A 22,955-nucleotide genomic window follows, 5' to 3' on the forward strand; every position below is an offset into this window, starting at 1 on the left:
TAGTCTGTCAAGGGTGCCTTGGGTAGAGGTGAGGCTCGTATTGAGCCGCGTGCTCTCGCGGCAGTGACGACGGAGCACCGGCAATCAATCAATCAATCAGAGCATTTGTATAGCGCACTACTCACCCGGAGGGTCTCAAGGCGCTGGGGGGGGGTCCGCTACTGCTCGAATAGCCAGGTCTTGAGCTGCTTCCTGAAGGCGAGGTGGTCCTGGGTCAGGCGGAGGTGGGCCGGAAGGGAGTGCCAAGTCTTGGCGGCCAGGTAGGAGAAGGACCTTCCTCCTGTGGTGGCTCTTCGGATGCGGGGGACGGCGGCGAGGGCGTGGCTGGTCGATCGAAGCACGTGTGGGAGCGTAGAAGTTGAGGCGGCTGTTGAGGTATCCTGGTCCTTGGTTGTGTAAGGCTTTGTGTGCGTGGGTGAGGAGCCGGAAGGTGATTCTCTTGTTGACCGGGAGCCAGTGCAGGTCTCTCAGGTGTCCGGAGATGTGGCTGCGGCGGGGGATGTCCAGGATGAGTCGTGCTGAGGTGTTCTGGATCCGCTGGAGTCTCTTCTGGAGTTTGGCGGTGGTTCCGGCATAGAGGGAGTTGCCGTAGTCCAGACAGCTGGTGACGAGGGCCTGGGTGACCGTCTTCCTGGTCTCGGTGGGGATCCATCGGAAGATCTTGCGTAGCATTCGCAGGATGTGGAAGCACGACGAGGAGACGGCGTTGACTTGTCTGGTCATGGAGAGGGAGGAGTCCAGGATGAAGCCCAGGTTGCGTGCGTGGTCAGTTGGTTTGGGTGCGCTGCCCAGGGCGGGGGGCCACCAGGAGTCGTCCCAGGCGGAGGGCGAGGAGCCCAGGATGAGGACTTCCGTCTTGTCTGAGTTCAGTTTCAGGCGGCTGTTCGACATCCATTTGGCTACTTCTGTCATCCCTTCGTGCAGGTTGGCTCTGGCGGTGGCGGGGTCGTTGGTGAGGGAGAGGATCAGCTGGGTGTCGTCGGCGTAGGAGATGATGTTCAGGTTGTGCTGGCGTGCGATGGCTGCGAGGGGGCTCATGTAGACGTTGAAGAGTGTTGGGCTGAGCGAGGAGTCTTGAGGGACGCCGCAGATGACTTCGGTGGCCTCCGATCTGAACGGGGGGAGGCGGACTCTCTGTGTGCTTCCGGTGAGGAAGGAGGTGATCCACTCCAGTGCCTTCTCCTGGATTCCGACGTTGCTGAGGCGCTGTACTAGGGTGCAGTGGCAGACAGTGTCGAAGGCCGCGGAGAGGTCCAGGAGGATGAGGGCCGCTGTTTCTCCGTTGTCGAGCAGGGCTCGGATGTCGTCTGTGGCTGCGATCAGGGCGGTCTCGGTGCTGTGGTTGGCCCGGAAGCCAGACTGCGAGAGGTCGAGGGAGCCGTTCGTCTCGAGGAAGGCGGCCAGTTGCTTGTTGACGGTCTTCTCGATGACTTTGGCCGGAAACGGGAGCAGCGAGATGGGGCGGTAATTCTTGAGGTCGGTAGGGTCTGCTGATGGTTTCTTGAGTAGAGCGCTGAGTTCGGCGTGCTTCCAGCTCTCCGGGAAGGTGGCGATGTCGAAGGAGGTGTTGATGATGTCCCGCAGGTGGGGTGCGATGACAGTGTCGGCCTTGTTGAAGACGTGGTGCGGGCAGGGGTCTGTCGGAGATCCGGAGTGGTGTTTGCACCGCAGTACGAGGTGTTTGCACCGCAGTAGCGCGTCCTCTGTTGCCTGACTTGCTGGTGGGGCTCTGCAGACCTTTTCTGGCTAGAAGACTGTTTTCAGTATCGCTTCTCATTGGGCTGCTATGTATTCTCCCTGTACCGCATGGGTACGACAGGCTGCTGTTCCCCTTACGGGTGCGGCTGATTGGTTATGGCCACTGGGTGCCATTGCTGTTTGCTGGGCTGCATGCTTGTCCTTAGTAGCTGCAGGAGTCGGGAGTCGTTCAGTGGAAGCAGATTGCGTTGGGCCCAAACCGGAGACTCGCTGCAGAGGTAGGCTTCGGGCCTTAGGTCCCTGGGAATGGGTCGCTTCCACTGCCAGTAGGCTCCTCTTGAGCGGGTGGGGCCGCCTTACACAGCCTCCCTCTGCTGCGTTCAAGCCAGGCAATTGGCATATGTCTGTGCAGATCTACGGCGTAAGGCCGGCCACTGAGCTATGGCTGCTGCTTAGCATTTACTCCGCCATCGAGCACCTCAACCGGTAGCCTTTCCCCGGGCTCACCACTCCTTCCCCTCAGTACTTTAGGACATACCAAGGTACACGCAAGAGCTGGCAGGCAGCGTGCATCGGCTCTTGCTTTCTAGATGCACTCCCTTGTCTCTCTTGTGGACGCTTCACCCGATGTACTGCCGGTGCAGTTCTTTTGTCTGCTTCCTTTACAGGAGCAAGAGCCACCTCTCGCTTGTTGCAGGACTGTCGGCAGCGTGGTGCTAGCTGCGACCCTCCCCTTACATAGGGATGTCTCTCTAGCCGTGTTCTCTTCATCTACGTCGTCGTGCTGGCAACAGGCAGGTGGGGCTTAGGAGCAGGCTGCACTACCCTCACGAAGACCAGTAAAAGCAGCTGCTAGGTTACACGCGGGGCAAACCCCCTTGTCGCCAAATTTGGTGTTGTGGGCCCTAGGCCCACATGCTTTATAATAATGGACTCAGACTCACCGTAGTTGGGTACTGGAACTGGCCCTAAGCACGTGCGCCCGGCCCCTTTTATTTACCAGGGTCACCTGACTGGTGATGCCTGTGATGGGTGGGTGTACAGTGTGGGTAGAAACTAGAACGTATCCAGCAGGACTCTACAGAGGGGTGATTTATGTGTAATAATTTGGCGGCAGTTTACACTTGTGGACAACACAAACCTTGAGAGTGTTTTTTTTTAATTCAAAGTATTTTTATTGAAAATATAGTTTGCATATACAATATAATGTAGTTTGGCCCATTTACTTGGCTTTAGTGACAGTGGAGACAAAAGAAAGAAAGAAGAAGAGAGGGGGGGGGGTTATTGTTCCAGGTGAGCATCTAGGGCTGACCACATCTCCCTTCTTGCTGTGTGGTTGGCTGGTTGATAGTTTGCTGCTATATTGTCCGCCCCTCTCAGGAAGGTTACCCAGTTGAACCAGCGTTTGAAGGAGGCTTTCCCCGTGTCCTTCCAGTTGCCTAGGACTGTTTTGGCAGCGGCAGTGAGCAGAACATCTACTAGGTCACTGTTTCCTTTCGAGTCGAGTGTTGTATCCAGGAAGGCCATGGTAATGCCTGGTAGGCCGCGTGTGGATTGGCTGCCTGTGAGTGCGTCAAGTCATGGACCTTGCCCCAGAAGGCCTTGACCTTGGGGCAGTCGTATAGAATGTGTGCTAGGTCTCCCCTTGCTTTCTGGCAGGTCCAGCAGGTGTCGTTGTCCCTAGCTCCCACTGTCTCTAGTTTGGCTGGTGTCCAATGTAGCCTGTGCAGCAGCCAGTATTTCGTTTGGGCAAGCTGGGGTGTTACTTTGTTTTTTGAGGCCGATGACCATAGCCTGGCTTTTGCTGCGTCGGTAAGTGGGTTACTGTATGCCCCCTCCCAAAATGCTAGCGTCTTGTTGTTGAGCGTTGTGGTGCGCGGGGTGATGAGTTTGTAGATGTGCGCTGTCTGGTGTCCCACTTTGTTTAGGTTCTGTGTGTACTGTAGTATTGAGGGTTTTTGTTTCGATAGGTTGGCTCTGGTGATAGCTGCTTTGGTGGTAAGAAAGGTGTAGAAGTCTCTGTTGTGCAGTTTGTGTGTCTCCTGTAGCGTCTCAAAAGTGAGTGGGTTGTTGTTAAGTTCTAGTTGTGCCGGTGTTGTGATCCCTTTGCTACACCACCCCTCATTCGTTAGTACGGCCCCTTTGTATGTTATTCTGGGGTTGTGCCACAAGGACTCCCACTTGGAGTTTTTGATGCTGACCCCCAGTTCTTTGTCCACCCTGAGAAGAGCAGTCTTGGTGTTCCTGATGATGGCGTTTTTTGCTTCTGGGTGTCTGCTGGCTGTAAGCGCCATCAGTGGGTTTGCCCCCCCTAGGATGCTCCTCTCCACATCCATCCATACTGGCGAGTAGTCTGGCGTGGGGGAGATCCAGTGTATGCCTTGTTTCGCTAGGCAAGCCATTTGGAATGCCTTATAATTGGTTAGGTTGAGCCCTCCCAGTTCCTTCTTCAGTCTTAGTTTTGAGAGGCTGATTCTGGCTCTTTCCCCCCCCCCCCCATAGGAATGTGTTGAGTGCTTTGTCTAATTTGCAGTGGAAATCCGCAGTTAGTGTAAGCGGCAGCATGCTCAGCAGGTAGTTTAACATAGGCGTGACCATCATTTTTATCGTCTCGACGCGACCCCACCAGCTTATGTATCTCGGACTCCACTCCTCCAGTTTGCCTTTCAATTTTTTTAGCATTGCTTCCTCGTTGTTGTCTAGCGTTGTCCTTAGGTCTCTTCCGAAGAGGAGGCCTGGGTATTTCAGAGGTTTTATCTGCCATGCCAGGCCTGACTCGCCCAACACCTCCCTGGTGGTGTGGCAGTTCATCGGTTTACATTCCGAGTTGTCGCGGTTCAGTTTGTAGCCCGAGACGTGGGCATACTCCTCAATGGTGGACATTAGGGCTTCTATTGATGGTTTAGGGTTGTGGGTGGTAATAAGGATGTCGTCCGCGTATGCTGCTAGCTTGAACGCCTGCTCTCCTACGCGAACTCCAGTTATTAGCGGGTTAGTCATGATCATGTGGAGGAGTGGTTCTAGGGCTAGTAGGAATAGTCCGGGTGAGAGGGGGCATCCCTGCCTCGTGCCTCTTTCTAGGGTGAACGTTGCTGATGTGGATGCGTTGAATACCACTCGTGCACGGGGATTTTGGTAGAGTGACATGATCATCCCCCTATATTTGTCCCCTAGGCCGAACTTCACAGCCAACAGCACGGAAAAAGCAGTAATGATTGCACTGGACGCCGAAAAGGCTTTTGACAGAGTCTCATGGCCATTCCTCAATGAATGCATGCGCAAGTTCGGCCTAGGGGACAAACTTGAGAGTGGTTTATGTCGAATGAATCCAGGACCATGTTACTTTTTATTGCATTTAACTCTTTGTGGCACTGTGCCTTTTTAGTTGATGTTAGCAGCGAGCCAATCAATATAATGTGTATGGACTTGCTCAGCCAGCAAGAAGAAACAAGTGTTTCGTTAGTGGCTAAACTGTTTATTTCCCTTAGTCAATGATATATATGAAATGCATTTTGAATAACTATATTATTACAGAATGACAGACATAATTGAGTATAAGGAGTGTCTATGTGATACTGGTAGAAATCAAGCATTGGTTGGTTGCTATTTTTGTTTTGCAGGTCTCCTTCCCCGGCATACCTTCCCTTCCCCATCTACCCACTCTGCTCCTCTGTTATTATACAATCAGAGCCGGAGCTGCACTTGGACGGAGGGCCACTGGGGATACTGCTACGGAGGGTCTCAGGATGTGACAGTAAGGTAAGGCTAGTCAAATTATAGCCCAAATCTGGAGGGTGGGTGAGGTCAGCAAGCATTTCCTGTCTATTATTGGATACTACCTCATGTTAATGACTGGGCGAGAAAGAGGGACGTAGAGGTAGTGTAACTACTCAACCATATTCACCAGACATTACTATAAATCACATATTCTTACCAATATAGAGTACTTAAATATGGTGCAGGTCACCTATCTCTATTTAATTCAAGATAGCACAGTGGGTTTACACTTTTGTTACAGAGATCCGTATTTATCCTAAAAGACACAAATTCTAATTAGGTAAATGTCTCAGAGAGTCATTCATCCATTGCAAACATCTGCAACCTGCAAGGAATAATTTTGAATCCTAGTACGTTTCAATTCCCTAGTTAAGATTTATAGAAATCAGTTATATTGGATAGTAATAAACATCACATGTTGAAAACATTCCCTTTGACTGCAGCTGCAACAAGCATTAGCAAAGTCAATAGATCTGGCTTTTAAATTAAAGTGCTCCTTCATTTATTATTATTCACATGTACAGGTGTGTGAATGGGTAAGAGCATGATTTAGAGAGTGACTCGATAGTTGGACGAAAAGAAGAATAAGTGCATGTATGGTTGCATAGTTGGTTGAGTTCATTGTAGAATGATAAAGGGCATGGATGAATGGCGAGATAAATGTATAGTGTATAAGCGGATAAAGTTAGGCCAGAGCTGAATATTTAATTCCCCCAGCAAAATCGTAGGAATTTGGTGATTCCGAGTTACTCTTGTCATGCGGAATTACTGGTAAATTCCACCGCTTCGCCAATGGAATTCATCTGCAGTGTTTTGGTTTCTAAACAGTGCGGAAAGAGGGAGCAATCCCAGTAAAAAAAAAAACACTGCACATTAAAGTTTAATATGCAGTGATTTTTAAACAGAGAGGGATTGCTCCCTCTTTCCTTCCTGTTTAGAAACCACTGCCCTGTAGTGGATACCCCTCAGCGCCCTTACATACTCTGCAGTGATTACTGCAGGGTATGTAGTTCACCAGGAGTTACGCACTGCAGTGCATACCCCTTGGGGCCCTTACATACTCTGCAGTAATTACTTCCTGCCCTGTTTAGAAACCACTACAATGCAATGCAAACCACTCAGTGCCTTTACATGCTCTGCAACATTACTGCAGAGTATGCGGGTGCGCTAAGGGGTATGCACTGCAGTGATTTCTAAACTGGGCAGGAAGAGGGAGCAGTCCCTCTATGTTTAAAAACCACTGCAGATTAAAGTTAAATCTGCAGTATCTGTAGAAGGTTTTAAACATAGGTGGACTTCTCCCTCTTCCCACACTGTTTGACCACATCTGACCTTATTTACTGGGACCGCAAGCAATACATCACTCGCCGGGTGCACAGTCCACCCGAGATACAGGTTGCAACCCTTGTGACTCCGAGCATTTCTTTGATTACATTATGTATTTATTTGCTTCTATATCGCCGGACTCGACCCCCTGAGGGGTATCTCCGCGCTTCGCACGCTGTAGATACATTGACTCTTTACAGTTGTATTTTCTTCCGCCTTGAGAAAGGCCCAGGCCTGCGAGCCGGGAAGGGGTGAAACATGTTGGCTGATGTGTCTTTCTTGAAATCTGGTTCAACGTATGAACCAGCCACTTTTATTTGCTAAATAAAGCAGTGTGTTTGCAACATAGCAATGCTGTCTGGACATATGATTCTCTATGCAGAGTATGACTTCAGGACATTAATAAGCCTGATTGGACCTCTAACCCCTTAGTGGTACGTGTGCTGTTGTGGGAAAGGGGAATTTCCAACTTACTGAGGCCAATTGGTAAAATCTAAATTTTTACTCAAGCATAAATGGTATGTGACACACCCAGAATAAAATACCTCACTCTTTGATACGCAGAACAAGTCTTGCCTCTGGCTGGGCAGTCAGAAGGCAGGTGTGTGGGTAACCCACAATATCTGCAGCAGTAAGTAGGAGTTATACCCTGTGGGGCAGAGCTTTGGCTATTGCAGCGATGGGGCCCCTGTGAGATTGTCACTGCTATTTCTGCTTTGATTGGTCGTGAAGTGGGCTCAGGAGTGACTGAGAGCTTCTGGAGTGCCAGCTCAATCTGTTCAGCTTGATCACTGGACAGTTTGTGGGATCGGGCGAACGTCAAGATCTCATCAAGGAGCATGTTCGGTTGGCTGGGAATGTGGCGTCTATGGGCTAAATGTAGGTGGGCTAATACCGGTCGGTCCCGTTACCTACCGGTATTTAGCCCTTTGAGATGTAGGAGGCTGGATTTAAGGATTCAGTAATTTACCGATTCGTTATTTTAAGGAATCGGTAAAATACCGATTTCTTAATTTAAGGAATCAGTAAATTACCGAATCCTTAAATCCTATGTAGGGAGCACTCAAGTGAGTGCATCGTTGGTTTAAGGATTCGTTATTTACCACCAACTACAAGTTGGTGGTAAATACCGAATACCTTTTAAAAAGCAATTTTGTGCTTTTTTAAAAGTGCCATGTGGCAGACATACATGCCCTTAGGGCATGTATGTGCGCCACATGTGCACACATGCACGATTCAGGGTTGCAACAGGGTGTCAATGTGACACCCTGGCCCCCTTGAATATTCTCTCCCTATTACCGAATCGGTATTTACCGAATCGGCAATAGTGAATGGCTTCCCATTCATTCCTACGGGCCTCCAGGCCCATATGAATGAATGGGAAGGTATTCCTCATTACCGATTTGGTAAATACAGAATCGGTAATAACAAATATTACCGAATCGGTAACATTTACCGATTGTTTACCTACATTCTATTTATCGATTCTTAAATACTGAATCCGTAAAATTCGGTATTTAGGAATCGGTAAATAGAAATTACCTACATCTAGCCCTAAGTGCGGTGGATCAGCAACCTTGTATAATCAGAGTGCGCACTTCTTTATGCGTATCGTCATTTGTGCAGGGACTGGTGAGTTCTCGTAAGTGAGCATAAAGCACATAAGTGGACGCACCCGTGCTCTGGTGGACTTGCCGCACTTTAAATCTTTCAAAATCAGGGTTCATCTATGGGTCAAATTATGAGTTGAGTGCTGTGATGGCCCTGTCGTAATCATTGTCTGCTCCCATCCTGGGAACGTTGCGGAAGAGTTTGAAGATTACATCCACAGCATAATGAAGAAGTAGGCAGCATTTTGTTTAGTTATTTAGGGGCACCACCCATGTGTGCCAGTGGGCGGTGGCTGTTGCTGGATCACTGAGCTTGCTGAAGGGAGGCAGCTGATTGGCGTGGGCAGGCATGAGGCGCTGTGGTGGTGGTGCGGCCTGTGCATTTGCCTTCTAATCTGTGCTCATGTTTAGAGGAGTTTAGCTGCCGATGTCAAGGATCTAGGGTCGTGGACACACCAGGCCAAAGAGCATGATTCTGGCATAGACAGGTGTGGGCAAGGTGAGGATACACTCACTTGATAGTTGCAGCAGAGCAGATACCCAGGTGGCAGCACTGGGTAGGGAGCCGGACAGCATGGCACTGTGCTGGTGCTTACCATGGCACTGTGCTGGTGCTTACTACTGCCGATCGCCTGCCAATACCCAACTGGGGAAGGAGCCAAACCTGGCTAGTAGAAAGATCAAGTGCCACATACGCAGGCACGCAGCCTCACCGGGTGTTCGCTGGCTCGGGAGCAGTGTCACCTTGAAGGTCCCGAATCAGCAAGGGCGTGGATGATGCCCATGTGGACAGCGCGACAACAGGCAGAGGCTTGCAGAGTTGGATCCCATCCTCATCACCACTGTAGCGCAGCAGATACTGAGGTCCCTTCCAGTGCTTGGGAACGCAGCAACAAGAACGACACAGGAGGTAGGATGTGCTTTTAAATTTGCACCACACTAACTGTGTGGGCTGGGGCTCCCCCTCTTTATTTCCTCTATCTTGACCTCCAACATGGGGTCAGGGCAAGCATGCAGATGTGTGTCCTGGCGTCGGGCAAGCTCCTAAGTTGTACTACATATTGCACAATGTAAGACCAGTAAACCTGGAATCATCCCTACTTCACCGTTTGCTCAAATGAAATGATCCTAAGCAGTTATTTTGATTCTATGTGTGTTATTTTCCTTCGTACTCCCATTTTAAGGATGACCTCCTTCAAATACTGCTGTTCACGATGCGTACTGTACAAAAACCTCTCTTGCACATGGTTTACCAGACTATAATAACAACCTAGGCTATTTGAAGGGTGCACATGAGACCTGAACTGACTTGCCTCTCGGGTCACTATTGGCATCATCCTCATGTTGGTAGGGGGACATGAATGTTTTAATAAATGCCATAGAGTGAGATGATACAATGTAATGTACTACAGTAAAAAGATGTTGCATGTTCAAGAAATACACTTGTTTGAATTATGTGGGATTCTACCATATTTCTACGTGAACTTTTCCTGCATGAGTTACATGTAAAATTAGTTAATGGCTCGACTAGTCCTATGCCTCATATAGTCGCTACACTTGTTCTATGCCTCAAAACAGACCCTTGGCTTGGCTCTGGCTCCGCTCCCTCAATGAATTTGCTAGCTTACTCATCTTTACTGGGCCCTACCAGTTGTCAGCCTAATTTCTCACAGAGACCTGGGTTGACAGTACGTCTGATCCAGACATCAAAGCTGCGGTCCCCTGTGGGTTCAATATTGAAAGGCTAGATAGAATTTATAAGAGGTGGTGGGCTAGCGATTGTCTATCGCAGCTCGCTTGTGACCAGTTTAACACCAATGCCTCATTTAGACTGCGAGATACTTAGGTTTAGTATTGACTTGAACAAACCCTATACATTCCAAGGATTGCTAATATCCCGGCCTCCTGGTCCAAGGATGGGCTTTATTGAAATTCATTCCTTTATGGAGTCCAGTATAACGTATGCTAATTTTACGCTGGTAGGGGACTTTAATTTTCATCTGGAGTTGCCCTCGAATGCTGACACGGGCTATCTGGTCGATACTCTCAGCAGCTTCAATTTATCCCAACAGATTAAAGCACCTACCCACACAGCCAACTATACAATGAATGGTATTTTTACAAACAACGCTGAACTAGGCATTGACCAGATCCTCCCACTCCCATGGTCGGACCACAAGGCCATCTTTTTCTCAATCACAATTCAGTGCGCCGGAGCTGAATTGAATAGAACAGCTAGGATTATTAAATACCGCCCTTGGAAGGATGTCAAGATAGATGCACTACAGGATGCTCTTTCCAATCTGCCCCTGTACCTGTCACAGGTATCAACGATGCAGTAATTAACTACACCCACTGGCTGGACACAGCATTTATTAAAGTGGTGCTGGTGAAAATGCTGAAGTGCCACAGGAAAAATCCATCGGCTCCATGGTTCACACCAGCATTGAATGCAGCATAGCTGAAGTGCAGTCCCAATGAACGTGTTTGGAGGGTTGACTATTCTCCTGGGAAAAAACCTACATACAAAAAACCCTTGCGGAGTGCAAAAAGCTCATCAAAGCCGATAAAACCAAATTTTTCACAGGAAAAATTGGACTAGCAGATAATTCCTCCAGGGAACTTTTTGAAGTGGTTTAAGAATTGTCAAATTGGAACAACAGCAACAGCAACTCTTTGTCCTGGATGAATCTTTCTGCAATAAGCTGGCTGACTTTTTCCAATGCACGGTTAACCGTATCTTTCAGGTATTGTCCCAGCAGTTGCCTAGTAAGTACGGACTCTATTTTTAAACTGGAAGAACCTCAAATTCGAGCCTTTTCACGGGTCGCGAGGCACCTCCCACTTTTGTGAAGTTCTCTCTTCTCACCTGGGATAAAACAATGACCCTTATGAGCTCCATCAAGTCTGGGGGCCCCCTCTGACCCCTGCCCTCCGGGGATCATTAATAATCTGGCTAGCCAGGTGGCTGGGCCACTTAAAGATCTACTGAACCAAGTACTGAGTTGGGGGTAATACCCCAACATTTGGAAGAGGGCCTCCATTCTTCCTTTGGTGAAGAAACCCTCCTTGGACCCCAAGCTGGTAGACAGTTACAGACCTATCTCCTTACTCCCGTTCCTGGCTAAGGTGCTAGAGAAGGCTATGAATGTGGAAATCTTGACATTTCTGGACACCCATCAATTGCTGGCCCCCACTCAATATGAGTTTAGAGCGAACCATTGTACAGAGTCCGCACTGGTGGCTGCATCAGAGGAAATTAGAGTCAGGGCGGCAGAGCTGCATTAATTTTACTTGCTCTCTCGGCCGCCTTTGATACGGTCCACCATGTGCTTCTTATGAAATGCTTGCATTGCCTGGGCTTCAGGAGCACTGCACTAACTCTGCTAAGCTCTTTCCTCCAAAACAGGGAACAGTGGGTCGCAGTGGGAGCTGCAAAATCCAGCTCCTTCTCCCTCCCCTGTGGGGTGCCCTAGGGATCGGCACTTGGCCCCACACTTTTCAATGTGTACATCACCCCCCTGGTGAAGCTCATTCTGAGCTTCGGCCTGACCATATTATCCTACGCGGATGACACTCAGATAGTGGTGTCCGTTTCATCTCAGTTTGAAAATGATGGCAACAATTTCTGCAGCTGTATGGCCGCAGTTGCAAGCTGAATGAAGGAGAATTGTCTCAAATTAAATTCGGAAAAAACCGAGGTGCTGCTCTTTGTGAAAGAGACTTCCTCTGGAATGGATCCTTGTGGTCTCAGGAGCTGGGAGACCTTCCCAAGCCTGTGTAGAAGGCAAAAATCTGGGGAGTCATTTTCTCCATTGCTCAGATCAATGCAGTGACCTTCGGGTTCTCAAAAAAATTCTTCCTTTCATCCCAACAGATTTACAGAAGACCGTAATGTTGGCCCTTATAGGATCCAAATTGGATTACTGTAATGCCCTTCATTTGTGTACCTCGAAATATCTACTCAAACAAATGCAGTCCCTACAGAACCCTCTTGAACATCCCAAAGTTTTAACCAGTCTCTCACCTGCTACACAGCCTTCAAGAATGTCTATTAATGCTCTGTGTCTAATACATAAGGCTCTTCACTGTACACGTCTGCTCTATTTCCAGGAACGTTTCACCTGGTGTGGGACCAGTGGGACACTAAGATCTAGCTCGGCGCACATGGTCCTGATAACCAGAATCAAACGAGCAAACGGGGGCGGCAGAATGCTGATCTTCCTGGGGGGAAGTTATGGAACTCCCTTCCTCTTATCCTCCGGTGTCAATCTAGCTTACAGCTATTCAGAAAACAGCTAAAGACCTGTCTCCTTTCCGCTGGTATCAATAAAGTGACTCAGACCTAACTCAGCTAGTTGCCATGTCATCAGTTCTTAATCTGCCTAGCGCTAAGATACCTCTGGGTAATGCGTGCTTTATAAAATCATTTCATTCATTCAATTGCTACTCCACCTGCTTCACCAATGCTAAAAGTAGACACAGGTCTGTGTCCTGCTTACTCTGAAGGCTTCCCACTGGTCTCCTGGAGGTTTGAGAGAAAGGGAAATGGGGGTCCAGCCAGCTGATATGAGGCTGATAAGGTACTCCCAGGCCAGGCCGAACACCACACATCATAAATGCACAAGCGGTCCTAGGAGAGTGTGGGACAGAACAGAGGTGGGCTCAGACAGGTAGAGACTGCATGCACAATAACCTGACACGTCCCTCGGTATGCCCTAGCTGGGCATCATCAGCTGAAGAGAAGTGGCAGCTGTGAAGAAACTGTTGGCTCTTCCGGGTCGAACACCCCCTCAGTAATCTCTCAGTCAGGTACCAGCCCGGCAATGACAGTCGTGTGCAGTTAGTTACCATCACATTACAACTGGGAGGGTTTTCTAGCCTGTGAAGTGCAGGTAGCAGTGATTTAATTGGGTCAGGTTAAAACCAACTTCAAATCTAATCCGTAAAGATGAGGAGGCGGATTATTTAAAACCCACTGGTGCAGGGTCACCCTTTTGTCCATGTTACGAGGACATGCTCTCTATCACGGACGGGCGCGGGGTACCTGTTAACGTCTATCCCTTTCCGCCCCGTCCGCAGGATCCCTTGGACGTTTCCTGGGTGTCCTCGGCTCCACCTTCGCTGATCCCGTCACCGGACCAGCCTTTCTTGACGTCAGGGGGAAGTTCCCTGGCGGTCCCGACGCTCCACCAATCAGGAAGGAGATCGTCATTGGCCCTGAACCAATCATGGGCGCTAGGGGCGTGTAAGGAAGCCCCGTTCTCATCCACCAGCGCGGAATCTCCAGGCGAGAAGCTGACCCACGAGGAGGAGAACGCCAAAGAAGAAGAAGACGGAAGGACCATCGCGCCACTGCAGGTTTTGCCGGAGCAGAGACTCGACAAGCCAGGAGGCCAACGGTCCCACGAGCCGCCGTGCCACACTTCCAGGGGAGAAGTGTGGCTTCACAAGGTACGAGGGCGATTCCAAGGGCTGTTTAGTTCACGGGGTGGGACGGGGTAGGAAGAGGGTGGTCACGGGCCGTGTAAAGTTTCCAGCGTCACTGTGATTTAGCGACCTGAATCGGTGGTGGAACCCTGGTGACCCCTCACTCCCCTGCCCCCCTCACATGCCTTGACCCCGGACCAGCCAGTAATACGGCTGTTTGTTTGTTTCTTTCCTGAGCCACATCAGACCCGAGAAGAACCGGAGGGAGAGCTGAGACGGGAACTGAAGAAGCAGGAGCCCAAGTCAGGAAGGAACCGTACCTATTGGACTGTTTCCCGAACTATATGCATTTCTTCTCTTTCGACCCACTGAAACAAGTGTAGCTGTCAATAAACACTGATTATTCAGATACCCCCGGGTCGTGGTGTCCATCCTACCCCATCCCCACCCTGACAGTCCAGGAAATCTTAACAAGTAAGGGGGAATCGACACTGGGGTGAAGTACAAACCAAGGATAACTTATTTAGCATTCATGAATGGGGGCCCATCCCACAAGCACCATAGAGATACTCTAGGAGGAATCATACTGAACGATTGGTTACATGGGTTTTTATAGCAAGAGATCAAAAACAAGGGACACCCAGAGGTAAATAGAGCTTTTTGGGAAAAACACACAAATGAGGTAACGGCAAGAATCAACAGCCCCGGTGTCTTGTGCAATTGTCGTCTGGTTCCAACGACTATCCGCTTCACGATACGCCGATACTCAGTTTACGGCCTTTACTGCTTTTATATCTACAAAAAATGGGAAGTTCTTACATTATGGAATCATGATTACTTACTGCCTTTTGAAATTGTCCGAACCTCAAGTGTGAAGACCTTTGTGAAATCCTCTTATTATATAGAGAACTTTAAACAAGCCCTGAAGAAGTCCGGTCACGGACGAAACGCGTTGGCTATTGGTTTTAAGCATCATTTGTGAATAAAGAATTGTTTACTGAAGAATCTGACTTTGGATTTCTTGGGAGAACGACTGGAAAGCTAATAGAACTATGTGCACATCATTATTGATACTGTATTATTATCATATTTTTTGTTGAAGTGTGCGGGGTCACCATGTGCGATTATACTTGAGGATTAACCATTGTCTGAAAAACCTTGAGCAGACGCCAGTTGTTCTTTTGATCTGACTCTGCATGTATACACAGCTTACAATGCCCCAATCTAGATTCTTTACTTATGTTTATACAGAAGCGGTATCAAAGATAGAGCCGGGCTGAAAGTAGGGCAGGGGTGAAAAATGGATGCGGCATAGCTTAACGAGAGAATCAGATTTTACATTTTAAAAGTCCTTTCTTTTCAGCCTATGCTGAATCCATTTTAAAAGTACATATATTCGTAAATATCAGTTTGCATCATCATTTCTAGATTGGATTCATGAACATTAATCAGGGGAGGTTTAATATTTTTATAAGTAGCTATACAAGCTGTACATATTGTAGGGGCACATTGAAGCAGCAACAGCAGGTGAGAAAGATGATTCCCATGGTAGCTATTCCCATTAACAATTTCCAGGCCCAAGTAGAAATGATTCCCCATAACCACTCGGACCAAGTCCATGTTCCTTGGTTTTGATGTATTTCCCCAGCTATTTTATGCAATTTAGAAATGGCGTCATAAACAGATGGGGCGTGGTCAGGGATGAACACACAGCAGCTACTCCTGATAATGCGACATGCTCCACCATGATCAGCTAGTACTACATCTAGGACCATCCTGTTTTGTAATGCTACAATTCTCGTAATTTGAAGCTCCTCTGTAATATTTCCAAGAGCCATTGCTGTTTGATTAGTTACTGCTTCTACCACCCGGGTCAGACGTCTAATCTTCCTACTATTTAGGGCTGCCCCAACAAAGAAAAAGAATACCAATTAAAAATCAACATATTGCTGTAATGCTGTATCAGTTTGATCTATTTTATGATTATTTATAATTCTTTTAAATCTATTCAAAGAAATATCATTAAATACTATTTTGTCTTTGTGATAAGATGCAGTGCTAAGAACACAGGAGGAAGCAAAAAGGACACGTAACAATTTCCGGACCAACCAATTGGTAGATGATAATAACCTTTAATTCCACAAATAAAATAAGTGTTATGTGAAAATAGGAAACTACTATTGCTTGTTCCAGTGATATTTAATACTGTAGTACCATCACGTTTTCCCACAGGAATACTGCCAATGCTGCTCACACAAAGATCTGCCTGGGTTACAGCGATAACAGGAGGTCCATTACATTTGGATGCTCGATAGTTAGGAAAAACGTATCTTGTGGAGGAATTTCCTCTGCGATACTCCTCCATTTCGACCTTGTTTAGCTGGGCATTGAGTCTTCCAACATCAGCTAGAGTAATATTATTGATTGCAGAGGCCCACAAAAGTGCAAACCAGGCTCTACAAGAGCCATTATGTGAGAATGGCAGGGAATGAGAGGCGTTCCTCCTTTTTTCTGATAGGCTGGCATCATTCCACATACCCAGCAGTTGGTAGGTTTCGTAGCATTATGAGTATGATTTAACATTTGTATGAAAGTGTTATTGAGGTAGGACATTCAGTGCTTTTTCTCGTGGTAGGGAAGGATGAAATAATAATGTTCCGTAGGGACAGGAGTAGTAGTGGGCAATAAGTTTCGAGACAGAAATACTTTTTCCATTGTCCAAAAAACTACTGCCAATATTATCAATAATATGATCAGAATCACAATACACAGAGTCTTAATATTGCTTCGCAACTTAGATCCCAATCTCTGCATTTCTCCTTCTCGGTATCAATACAACCACAGGTCGGAGAGAGACCCAGGCACCACTGAACACGTATCACAACCCACTCTGAACCTAGTTCTGCCGATTCTGTGATCCTACCGTCTCACAGCCGAACCGTTTCACTAATTGAAACTGGTCCTCCAGTATCTCTATCTGCTCCTTCCCTTCCTTGTTATGTAATGTTATGTTAAAAGTACTTGTTCAGCGCACGTGCGCCAAGCGGTTTCATGGCGCTGAGAATGATAGGGGAGGCGGCATCAACAGGACAGTGGCTTACTCATATGCTTGAAAAAACAACATGGTTTTGAGTAGTTTTCTAAACTGAACATAGGAGGGTATAGACCTCAGTTCCACAGGAAGCGAGTTCCAAAATTGTGGGGCCAAGACCGCGATTCTGAGACCCCCGTGTTTTTTACGTTTGAAAGCTTGGGTAGTCAATAAGTTAAGATAAGAAGAGCGCAGCTCCCGTGAAGGGATATAATGCTGAATCCTTGAGGAGATGAATGCTGGGCCAGTGCAAGCAAGGGCTTTAAAGATAGTACAGCCCAGCTTGAAGGCACAGCGTTTAGCCACCGGAAGCCAATGAAGACTCTTCATCAGGGGACTCACGTAATGGTGTCTGGGTTGACAATAGATTAGCCTGGCCGCTTGGTTTTGTACCAACTGCAGGCGGTGTAGTTGATATGCTGGGATGCCGGCAAAACACAAGTGAGGGTCCCTGAATTACACAATGCTAGAAGAAGAGGTTTGTTATTTTTGTATTGTTCTCTTGTGTTTGTGTACAGCGTTGTGGTTGTTTGAGAGGATGCCTGGAAGTATGAGTATGATTGGGGGCTGTATGATGTTTATTTAATTGACCTATGGTATATATTTATGTATATATTTTTGATGAAATGCTCACCTGCTGATTTTACTTTCATTGAAGGCGTTTTGGACTGCGAGCACCAAGGACTCGCTCTTCCTGTTTGCTGCTCTGTTTTAAATTGGTTTTAGCCTTCACTACTCACGGAACCCGCTTCGCGGGTCCCGCTTCGCCTGCACTTCCCGGCATAGCGCTTTGGAATCTCTGGCGCTTGAGCTTCTGAGGTGTTGGGGAAAGCAGGGCTGCGAGCAAGGGGAGGCGCAGGACTTCCAGTCCCAGGAGCGCCTTACCCTCGGCTTCTTCACCAGCTGACCCGCTCTCCCTGCTGGCTCCTCCCACACCTCAGCGCAGCTAAAGCCTGCTCGTCTGTTGCCTTGGTTGATTGCTCACCTGCTGATTTTACTTTCATTGAAGGCGTTTTGGACTGCGAGCACCAAGGACTCGCTCTTCCTGTTTGCTGCTCTGTTTTAAATTGGTTTTAGCCTTCACTACTCGCGGAACCCGCTTCGCGGGTCCCGCTTCGCCTGCACTTCCCGGCATAGCGCTTTGGAATCTCTGGCGCTTGAGCTTCTGAGGTGTTGGGGAAAGCAGGGCTGCGAGCAAGGGGAGGCGCAGGACTTCCAGTCCCAGGAGCGCCTTACCCTCGGCTTCTTCACCAGCTGACCCGCTCTCCCTGCTGGCTCCTCCCACACCTCAGCGCAGCTAAAGCCTGCTCGTCTGTTGCCTTGGTTGATTGCTCACCTGCTGATTTTACTTTCATTGAAGGCGTTTTGGACTGCGAGCACCAAGGACTCGCTCTTCCTGTTTGCTGCTCTGTTTTAAATTGGTTTTAGCCTTCACTACTCGCGGAACCCGCTTCGCGGGTCCCGCTTCGCCTGCACTTCCCGGCATAGCGCTTTGGAATCTCTGGCGCTTGAGCTTCTGAGGTGTTGGGGAAAGCAGGGCTGCGAGCAAGGGGAGGCGCAGGACTTCCAGTCCCAGGAGCGCCTTACCCTCGGCTTCTTCACCAGCTGACCCGCTCTCCCTGCTGGCTCCTCCCACACCTCAGCGCAGCTAAAGCCTGCTCGTCTGTTGCCTTGGTTGATTGCTCACCTGCTGATTTTACTTTCATTGAAGGCGTTTTGGACTGCGAGCACCAAGGACTCGCTCTTCCTGTTTGCTGCTCTGTTTTAAATTGGTTTTAGCCTTCACTACTCGCGGAACCCGCTTCGCGGGTCCCGCTTCGCCTGCACTTCCCGGCATAGCGCTTTGGAATCTCTGGCGCTTGAGCTTCTGAGGTGTTGGGGAAAGCAGGGCTGCGAGCAAGGGGAGGCGCAGGACTTCCAGTCCCAGGAGCGCCTTACCCTCGGCTTCTTCACCAGCTGACCCGCTCTCCCTGCTGGCTCCTCCCACACCTCAGCGCAGCTAAATATCTTTCATTTGGTACCGCTACGCGGGAGCGTGCGGGAGCGCGCCGGGAGAAGCCCGGGACAAGGGCGGGACCGTCTGAGGCCGTCAGAGGCTGCAGTAGGCTGGGCTGGGCCCTCTCCCTTGATTTTTTGTTTTTGTTATATTCCTGTTTGGTAATTTATTTTGCAGGCTAATATTCCTTTTTGGGGAGTGTTATTTTTTGTTTTCCCTTCACTACACTTGGCTTATGACGGCCAAAAAATTACGTTCTGGTCGCGTCCTAGTAGGGAAATCTGGGTCTAAAACGAAATCTAACCCCTTACGTAATAAAATTACATCCGCCATGCAATTAAAAGGCCAGTGTCAGCTCTTTAACTTGTGGGATAAAGGAAAAGATAAGTCACCTGAGTTGCAAACCCCGAGTGAGGGTTCTGACTACAATGCTCTGGAAGCGGCCAATACGGTTAGTATCGTTCCACCCTGCCTGAGTTTGATTCCTAGTCAATCTCTGTTATTACCTCTCAGTCCCGAAATATTAAGGGGTTCATGCTTGATGACAAATGGATTTCAACCAGGCTTAATTTGTCCTCATGAGTCTGCGGGTGGTAAGGTTATGAATTCCGATAATATTAATTTTCCCCAAGAGTCTCCTGTGGAAGCCTCCAATGCCATAGTAATTACTGACTCTTTGCCAGTTTTGCCAGTTAATTTGCCGATCCCAGACAGTGATTTTACATTACCTGACATTGATCTAACAGCTCACAAGAATCGGTTGATATCTCTTCAGGGGAAAGCCAGGGCTATTCTAAATTCTAATGAAGTTATAACCATTTCAAGTACGGGTCCCTTAAGTAGCACACCCTCTAACAAATTGGATTTTTCACCAGTTGAATTACATTTTTCTTCTTGTTCTGGTCCCATTCTGAACAATGTAGCGGAGGGGTCACCAAATGCTGAAGGGAGGTTAATTTCCAAATCTCTGTTTTCTTTGGAATCTATACTCTCTTCGATTCTGAGTCTACTGGAAAAATTTGTTGGAGGTTCTGAATGTATTTTTGATACGGTAAATCAAATCTTAAAAGTGCTTTTGCAAAATAAGAATGGCCCGGTGTCTGATTGCCCTTCTATGTTTATTAACTTGATGGAGATCTCCAAAAAAAGTCCTCCTAGCGATCAAGCAGACCAGGATCCCGCTCGCCCTTCTTTCCTCAAGGACAGCCAAAAAGCTACGAATTCAGTAGCATTCCCGGCTGATCTATTGATCCGCAAAGCGGTTTCGGCTGGTATTAATTGTATAGCTTCTATTAGTGATGAAATAGAGGTAGTATCCACGTCTCCTGTCGTCCATAAAATTGATACTCCCTCTCTCTTTCCAATATTTTCCATTCAGTCTAAAAATGAGGAGATTTGTATGGCAAATACAGGAATGGTTAATGAATCGATCCCTTTAAAACATAAAAAGATTAAAATAAAGAAGAGAAAACCCATTCGAAGAATATCTAAAAAAAGACAGAGAAAACTCTTATTTGACAAAAGTGTGGAACCAATTTTAGAACATTCCCCTGAGGTTGTTCACTTGCCTGTTCCCGTAGAAGCGTTGATTGCCTCCCCTAAAGTGGAGTCCACTTCCACGGGTCTAGGTCCTATAAATCCTACTAATCCTTTTCTCAATAGGGTTACTTCACCCGTTGTTAATCCTTTCACCTCCTGTCTTAACCCATCCGCAGTACCTTATCAAGATGTTCCTAAGGTCACTTCCTCCTCTGATAATTCTTGTCGCCCCTCTTTTAATCCACTAGCACGTCCTCTCTCTGAGGCACCCCCAACTGTAGTTAGTCCTATCAAAGAAAAAATAACTGTAGATACTTTTTTTCTTGATTTTTTGCCCTTATTTGATACTGATTTAATTTTAAATAGATCTGCCCTACTTAGTTGTTTCAAAGAAATTGAAGGTTTAAAATTAATTCAAACGTCTGATTTGGACGTAGTATTCCTTCTTAACTCTTTGTTAGGGAGATCGACAAGGGTGAAATTTCATTCTAAAGTAGTGTTAAATCTTATTCTACAGTGGGCTGCAGAATTGCAAATTAGAGGAATAGATGTTATTCCATATTTTGGGGAAAAACGTAATTCTCAGGCATTCCCCAATTTGTCATCCTCTCCCCATTTGGGTTTGAAGTTGACGGAGTGGTCTAGCTCTGGTTCAGAGGATTTAAAAATATGTGTGTCCAGGAATGAAAGGCAAGTGTTGTATAAAAATCCCCCTTTGAAACAAATGTTGAAGGATGATGAATTTAAATGGAGTTGGCTCCCGGGAGTTTTAGCAAGTAAAGCTTCTTCCGGCCTTAAACCGCATTTAAATTTTTAACAAAGAGCTGAAGATTATTTCGTGGAACACAGCAGGTTTTAAAGATTGTAAGGAGAAATTAGACTTTTTGTATTCACATAAGGTGGATATAATCTGTTTGCAAGAAACATGGGTGGAAGGTAGAATAGCGTTAGAAAAGGATTTTTTTGTTTTAGAAAAGAGTGCAATCTCCGCTAGAAGAGGTCATGCAAAGGGAGGAATAGCATGTATGTTAACAAATAGAATAAAATGGAATTATTCTCATTATCTCGATCCAGGGAATTTGTTTCAAGCAATAACCTTAAAAGATGTTTTTGAGGACTGCCCTAAAAGATCGTTGATAATAATAAACATCTATATCCCCCCAAATTGCTGCTATAATGATGGTCTCAAAACGCTTTTTTCCTTCATAAATGCTGCGATGGATGTTATTTCGCCTCCTTATGTATTAATGTTTGGTGATTTTAACTGTAATATTTCCAATTGTGGGCTAGCTTTATTCAGAAATAAACTTAGGGAAGAATCTTTGAATATCCCATCGGCCCAGTTCCCTGTCAAAGTTAAAACTAACAAAAGGGGTAAACTTGTTCTAGAAGGTCTATATAAAGCCGACTGTTTAATAGTGAATGGGAGGCTTCCGTCTGACACCCCGGCAGCTTGTACGCATAAATCATATAAGGGAAATTCAATCATTGACTATGTCATGTCTGATTATGCTCTATTTTCCAAGTTGAAAAATATGGAGGTCATTGAGTCTAATCTTAGTGACCATAATGCGTTGTTGCTTACAGTCTCTGTCAGTCTTCCGAAAGTTGACTCTTGGAGCATGGAGAGGGATCTGGTGAATTTCGACTCAAATTGTGGGAAATGTTTCTGGAATTTTCGCTGTTTTGAAAGTCTGTTGCCCCTTTTGAATCAAACTGTCAAGAGTTTATCTCTCTGGGAAGGAAGAGAGCTGTCAAGTTTTGCTAATTTTTTAGATTTGGTAATTGCAACAGCAAAGAAAAAACCTGGGGTGAAAAAATCGCTTGCAGTCCCCCCTTCTTTGCGGGCTTTAAATATAGAAATTAATAAAGTAATAAGGGGGCAATATTTATCTTTTTCTTATGAAGCCAAGCATAAATTGTCTATTTTAAAAAGAAGGAGAGTTAGGCTTAAGGCCCGTTTAAAACGTGATAAGGAAGACTCCCTCTGGATACAATTGAGGGAAGCTTCCTATAACGGTCAAGCAAAAATGTTTTGGTCTTTAATTGGCAAGGGCTGTGGGACCAGAGCCTGTGCCACTCCGATTCCCATTGAGGAACAGATTTGGGTCCAATACATTGAGAAACTGTATAGTAACAATAATGTGCAAGTACAAATGGTGGATTCCAATGATGTTTCATGTGTATTTGATTGTCCCTCTGAAAAGGAAATTGAATTTGCTATCATGAACATGCGTTCCTCAGGTGCGATGGGGCCAGATAAAGTCCCTATCTCAGTATTAAAACAACAGAGTGAACTCTGGAGCAAGATCCTATTTCCAGTTTTTAAATTTTGTTTTTTTAGTGGAACAGTCCCCCCCTCCTGGAAAGGAAGTATCATTGTCCCCTTATTTAAAAAGGGGGCAAGAGATCTTCCTCAAAATTATCGTCAAATCGCTTTGCTTGATGCCATAGGTAAAGTTTTCGCAAAATGTATTCTTATTTTATT

The 22,955-nt window shown here is 47.0% G+C and overlaps 1 protein-coding gene across 1 annotated transcript in view; it reads left to right on the forward strand.

Annotated features, from left to right (window-relative positions):
* LOC144755155 (glutathione S-transferase omega-1-like) overlaps positions 1-22,955 on the forward strand; it is a 499,081-nt gene that overhangs the window by 21,378 nt on the left and 454,748 nt on the right. The window contains exon 2 of the mRNA XM_078643734.1: positions 5,319-5,457. The gene's annotated coding sequence lies outside the window, so the exon portion shown is untranslated. The remainder of the gene's footprint in view (positions 1-5,318; positions 5,458-22,955) is intronic.

This window comes from Lissotriton helveticus, chromosome 5_1, assembly GCF_964261635.1.
Source record: "Lissotriton helveticus chromosome 5_1, aLisHel1.1, whole genome shotgun sequence".
Lineage (NCBI taxonomy): Eukaryota > Metazoa > Chordata > Amphibia > Caudata > Salamandridae > Lissotriton > Lissotriton helveticus.